Source organism: Cynara cardunculus (genome assembly GCF_001531365.2).
Source record: "Cynara cardunculus var. scolymus isolate 2C chromosome LG 7, CcrdV1, whole genome shotgun sequence".
NCBI classification, from domain to species: Eukaryota; Viridiplantae; Streptophyta; class Magnoliopsida; order Asterales; family Asteraceae; genus Cynara; species Cynara cardunculus.
In genome coordinates, this window is record NC_037534.1 from 14,479,542 (window position 1) to 14,485,609 (window position 6,068).

Below are 6,068 nucleotides of genomic sequence, written 5' to 3' on the forward strand. Positions count from 1 at the left end.
CTCAAAGCTGTCCAAGTTAAGTAGTGTAGCATCATCAACCACTAAAATCACAAACTAATCATTTAAGTAGGTGTTTTAAAACATTAAGCAATGATTAAATTGATCTTTTCTAAATTTTGATGCTATTCAAATACATAAGTACAAGCATTACTTGTTAATCTATTTGTATTTTAGATGAATGACATTCATGTTTTGTCTTTTAATGATTTTTGTTAGAAAAGTTTTTATTTATATGAGATTCTGTTGACTTTGTTTGCAGTTCAAGAATTTGCTGGTTTGCTACTATTGGTGGTTGATTTCGACTCACAGTTGAAGGAAGCAATTATTCAGGTAATGCAATTTCAAAGAACCACATATTCARTTGCTTAACTGATTCGAACTCTATCTGCATAGTAATGCCCTCTTATMTGAAAACTAGAACCAAAACTAAACAAAATCTTCATATCCAACGATTAATAGGATCCTCTTCGTATCAAAGTCTACTGTTGCAGCATCTGTATGTCTTCCCTGCAATAATACAAGACTATTATAAGAATCTTGGATGATGGTCTTATAATTGATAAGAGTTACGTTACGCGGTATATAAAGTCGATTTACCTAGATTGATTAAGTTGTCAATTGAATAACTGGCAACACATTATGAAGCATCATCTTTCATTCAGCAATTAGATACACTGGATTAATTCCAAACTAAAGCGCAATCATTGAGTTGGTTTGAGATTTAAGGTGATCAAGGGTCCAAATCCCTTCTTACACTTCTCACCTTAACTCCTATTTTCACACGATCCTTCATATCATGCAAACTATTATTAACTCTCATGTATACAAAACAGCTTACCATATCCAGTCGCACAGACTGCAAGATTTGTCGAACCCAACCAGTATATCGGATGCTTATCACCTAATCAGTGTCCACCAGTTCCATCCTCCATAATTACGTCTAATGGTTGGTGTTGGATATGAGTTGAATTGGTGCTCGCTAACTTTGTAGGTTTAACTGATACCTGAGGAGCATTATGTCCCCTTTGTGCACGATACACCCTATCCTTTTCAACAATTGCCGCTACCTTTTGGTTACACGCATCAAGTCCTGAATTAATTAAATCATAGACATTATTCCAAAATTAGGTAGGCGTTAAACCTCTTGCCCACCTCTCTTCATCGTCTCCGGCTCCTGCTATGTAATCCCAACTAAATTCCGAGCTCATTTTTTGTCGATATATATCTCTTGCAGCAGATGCATAAATAAGGATTATGGGTGTGAAATCCCAAGAATCATAATCAGGAACTTCATTTAACCATATTCTCTGTTAATAGGTGTTGTAGATCAATCACCATTTTCTTGGTTATTTTTAAAGCTTTTACTGTATCATCTTTTGTCACCATAGTCTTTCAACCTTTTCTGCTTCCAAATTACAACCATATTCTCTATTTAACTTGTAGTTTCTCTAACAAATGATATTGACAATATTGATGCTAATATCGATATCCTTTACTCTACAAGATAGCCAAGTCCAAATCCATTACAGCTTCAGGCTTTACACTTGAACTTGAATATACATTGTGTTTGATCCAATTGTAATAGATGGTTCTGCATGCTTGGACACAAAACTATTTAGTTTACAAGATAATTAATTATCTACCTCAAAAATGGAAAGTTTACATATGTATTCTATAGTGGTTAGTCTTTTGATATGAAAAGTTTCTATATGTTGAATAGTACTAGATTCTTTCACCAGGAGTTTCCAACTCCATCTTCTCTTAACATTGGTTGATTTGGTTTATTTTGATYAGATCTGATTAGTGTTTTCTTGCTACTATTCTGGTTTCTTATTTTGGGACTGACTTTCTCCTAATTTTCCCATTTTTTTGTCTGTTGTTTCTTGTTACCTGTGTCTGCCCATTTGTTGCATCTGTTGGTTTGCATAGTTGATAATTTTAAATCAAAATTCAAGGCATTGTGCTTCATCTGTTGTTTACTGAGCTGAATTTTGGGCTTTATCAGGTTTTGATTTTCTGGTTGATAAAGAAAGTGTGTGCTTTTATGGGTGCATCAAAACATATCTAACAGAAGCTTGGTTGGGATGAGTATTGAAGATAAAATGGTGGAAGTTTGGAGAATGGTTCCTATTTATGACTGTATTAAATCATATCTTTATGTAATTCTTTTACTATATTCCTCTTCATATAACTTACATATCCTTTTTATTCATCTACTGTAGTTAGTGACTTGTAAATATTTCAGTGTATCTTCAAGTTACTTTTATATCCCTTTTGTTTATCTACTGTTTACTTATATTTATACTACCTTTATAAACCAAATTTCATAAAAGTCTTAAATATGATAAATAAGAGTTATTGGTATGGTATATCATATAATTGYTTATTAAAACAACTTATTGACTTATTCCGGTGTGACATCGGTAATAAGCCTTTTGAGTGTTTGGATAAACAACTTATACCGGTGTCAACCCGGTAATAAGGAGTTTTTGAAAAGGTTAAACCCTTCTGACTTATAATAAGTTGATAAATGTATTTGTAGAAAAGAATAAGTTGTTTCAAATAAGCTATCCCAAACACCCTCTAAGCGGAGGTTGTTGGACTTGTGCAATCTTGATCACTCTTAACATAAGTCAAGTCCTGCTTTCTTTTGAGATCGATAGATAGTTCCATAATACGACATCTCATGCATAACCAAATTAGAATCAATCGGTTGTCAAATTTCAACATCAAGTAATTTATAATATTGCTTCAGTTTCTCTCAAATCTTTGTCCATAATCGATATGTCCGCTTACATCTTTTTAAATTTTACATCCCGCCGCTTTACGCGGGTACATAACTAGGGTAAGGAATGGGAATGAATAATAGTGTTTGATTCAATATAATCTATAGTACCTTATAAATCAGATATATCAAAATTCTTAAAAACAATTTTTAATGTACAAAGTACTATACATTTATGCACAAAGTCTTAAAAGTCTTTAAAACAACTCATAATTCATTAAGTACTAATATTTTATGCATTCAGTCTTAAAATCTCTTAATCTACAATTAAAATAACATATAGTACAAGTTACCAATGCAGATTATTACCTTTTCTTTTCAAGTTTCCAAGATACTTTTGACATTTTTCACTTATGCCTTCACCCTCTCATACCTCTATGTCTTCTCCCCACCTCCCAATGTGAGATTCAAACCGACATTCATCATGAGTTATTAAAAGTTCTCTCATTCATCTATCATTCAATTGCTCTAAAACTCTTTGTCTCGCTCTCGATTTCTTGATTCTTTGCTCTTGGTGTAAATCGAACACATTTGTGAAGTCATTTAAATATGTTGAATTTTAAATATATTGGATTTTAAACTGTCATACATTTTTTTCATCGATAGACTGTAATTGGAAGTTTGGAACCGTAACTCTTATATATTCAAATTGTATTAATATATAAAGACCAAGTGTAACTTATATCATCGTTAAATCTTCTCTAATAAAACCAGTGAAATTTCAAAATCGTTAAAATTCACGGTTCCCGCCGCATTGCGTGGATACACACCTAGTATATTATTAGAAAGTTTTTGTCAAAACAAATAAACTTACACCAAAATAAAAAGTTTATATAATTTCCGATTTTTATTTGATCTTTTTTCTATATGTTTTTTTATCATTAATATATAATAAGTTACATAAATTAATAAAAATATAGAAATAGTATAAAGAACATGAATCACACTTGATATGGACTCTTGATCAATTTTAATCTCAAACCGGCCCATGAATCACGCTTGATATGGGATTGATTTGGTACATCTCATCTCGATACATATCATTCTAATATGCATCTAAGGATGGATGAAGCTGCATATCTATCCTAACATACACTTGACTTTGAGCCAATGCAGGGACGGACCCAGAAATTTTTTCATACGGTGGCACTGTTTGAATTTCAGGAAAATACGGTAGCACCTTCCAAAACGATACGGTAGTACCGTTAACAAACCTAAAATTTTTACCTTTCGGTGGCGAAATAATATGGTGGCACGTGCCACCATACCACCACACCAGTCCGCCCCTGAGCCAATGTGTATACACCACAAGTTTTCTCATTCAGAGTTCTTTTCATTCTTTTTCAGAAGTCTCCATACTTTTTGCACAAACATTTTTTTTTCTCTCACACTTTTCATAAGTCGGGGTATTTACAGAAACAATCATCTTCTCCGTGGGCCCCATCCTCGGATGGGATATAAGGGGATAGTTTTGGTTGGTTTGGTTAATTTGTAACCATAAACCAAGTAAACATATGATAGGCTTGTTTTTGACTTGTCCTCCATACTGCACCATATACCTTCCTTGCATAGCCACTAGGCCAATGTTCAGATACAACTTAACAATGCATATTCTCTTGCTGGTTCTTGGCAATCCAATGTGTGGGTCTACCAATCCTTGTAGTTCAATCTTTTAGAGATTCTTAAAATCTTGAACTTCAACTGCAAGTCCTGAAATGTATAAAGTCACCGAAAGTACAATCAAAGAATACTTAAAACGATAAATATGATATATATAATTCAATCAACAACTTATAGCCACTTCCCAGTTACCATGTCACTGGCATGCATGCCTTGTCTTTTTAATATATCTTAGACATTTGTTTAATTAGGGGACTGCATCAGTATCCTATCTAAATTTTATAACTAGGACCAACTTGATTGATTATATATATATATATATATATATATATGCACTTGTATGATGTAATATAGCTAGTTTCTGCTGAGATTCAACCTAGAGAAATTTGTATGTCGATTGAAAATATGAAGTAGATGGATGGTTGTCTAATGCATTCTAGTTGATGCTAATACTCCCTCCCTCCCTCCCAAAATAAGTTTCCATGTTTGTAATTTAGTTTGACCCAACATAAGTGTCCACTTTCAAAATTAAGTATCCACTTTTGCCATTCTACCGTTAAGTATTAGTCGACTGTTTCAATATTGCACATTTGGGACATAGGAGGTATTCATAGGCTGTTTCAAAATGACACAGATAGCAGAAGAAAAGACTATCTTGAGATATGTGTTCCTCTTTATGAAGCTTCAATGCCAAAATCATCCTTGACAAACTCCCAGAAGTGGTACGCTCTAGTATCACTGAAAATTATGAAACTGCACTTCACGTTGCGGCATCACTAAAAAAAACTTGTTTTGTGAAAAAGCTGGAGGACATGATGATAGAAGAGGACGTGGAACTGCAGAATAAAAATTTGAATACAGCCTTGTCTTTAGCAGCTGCAGCTGGCACAGTTCATGACATCGCTAAGATTATGGTTGAAAAGAAGAGGGCCTTGCTGACAATCCCCGGTAGTCAAGCAATGATGCCACTATATGTGGTCGCCGTATTTGGAAAGAGTGACATGGTGATACGGTAAATCCCAGAGGTTACTTGATGATGGTTGGACACGACAGAATCGAGGTTGGCTTCTTTCAAAATGCTTCGAGTATGATCTCTTTGGTAAGTATTGCAATAAATTAGTATTACACATATGACATGTGTTGTTTCTTTTTTGTGGTCATAATCTGTTTATGTGCCTTTTGGTATTTTATCTTTTTCTTCTTCCACACACTTGAATACAAATACATCCTTGGTCCCAAAAATACAAGATTTCTTCTCAAGCACCTATCTAGAACTAATAATTCTTCTCATAATAAATGCAAAGATTTTCTAAGTGGCATTTTGCTCAATGGTACTATTTGAGCTCTACAACCCTCAGGTTTCATGTCTCTTTCTGGGAGTTCTATTTGCCATTTGAAAAGAGAAGAAATGCAAAGACTTTCTACAATGTATCCTTGGTAAACCTACCTAAAAACCCAAATGGTTGTTATTTGTGACTTTCTGATCAATGTTGGCAAGTCTATGTCTTAACATCTGTTTTGATAAATAAACAGGATAAATGGAATAATTATCATCCTTACATGCAAAGTGCTGTTGTCAATCTTTTTCTGCAAACTATTTTAAGCTTATTTGTTGCCTGGAAGTGGTGGTTGCTTGCCACTGCTTACGTGAACTACATTTATG

General features: G+C 33.7%; 1 long non-coding RNA gene across 1 annotated transcript in view; it reads left to right on the forward strand.

Moving 5' to 3' along the window:
* LOC112515385 overlaps window positions 1–2,281 on the forward strand; it is a 5,995-nt gene extending 3,714 nt beyond the window's left edge. Inside the window, exons 3-4 of the long non-coding RNA XR_003069519.1 lie at window positions 260–330; window positions 2,006–2,281. This is a non-coding gene — a long non-coding RNA (uncharacterized LOC112515385). The remainder of the gene's footprint in view (window positions 1–259; window positions 331–2,005) is intronic.
* The last annotated feature ends 3,787 nt before the right edge of the window (window positions 2,282–6,068 follow it).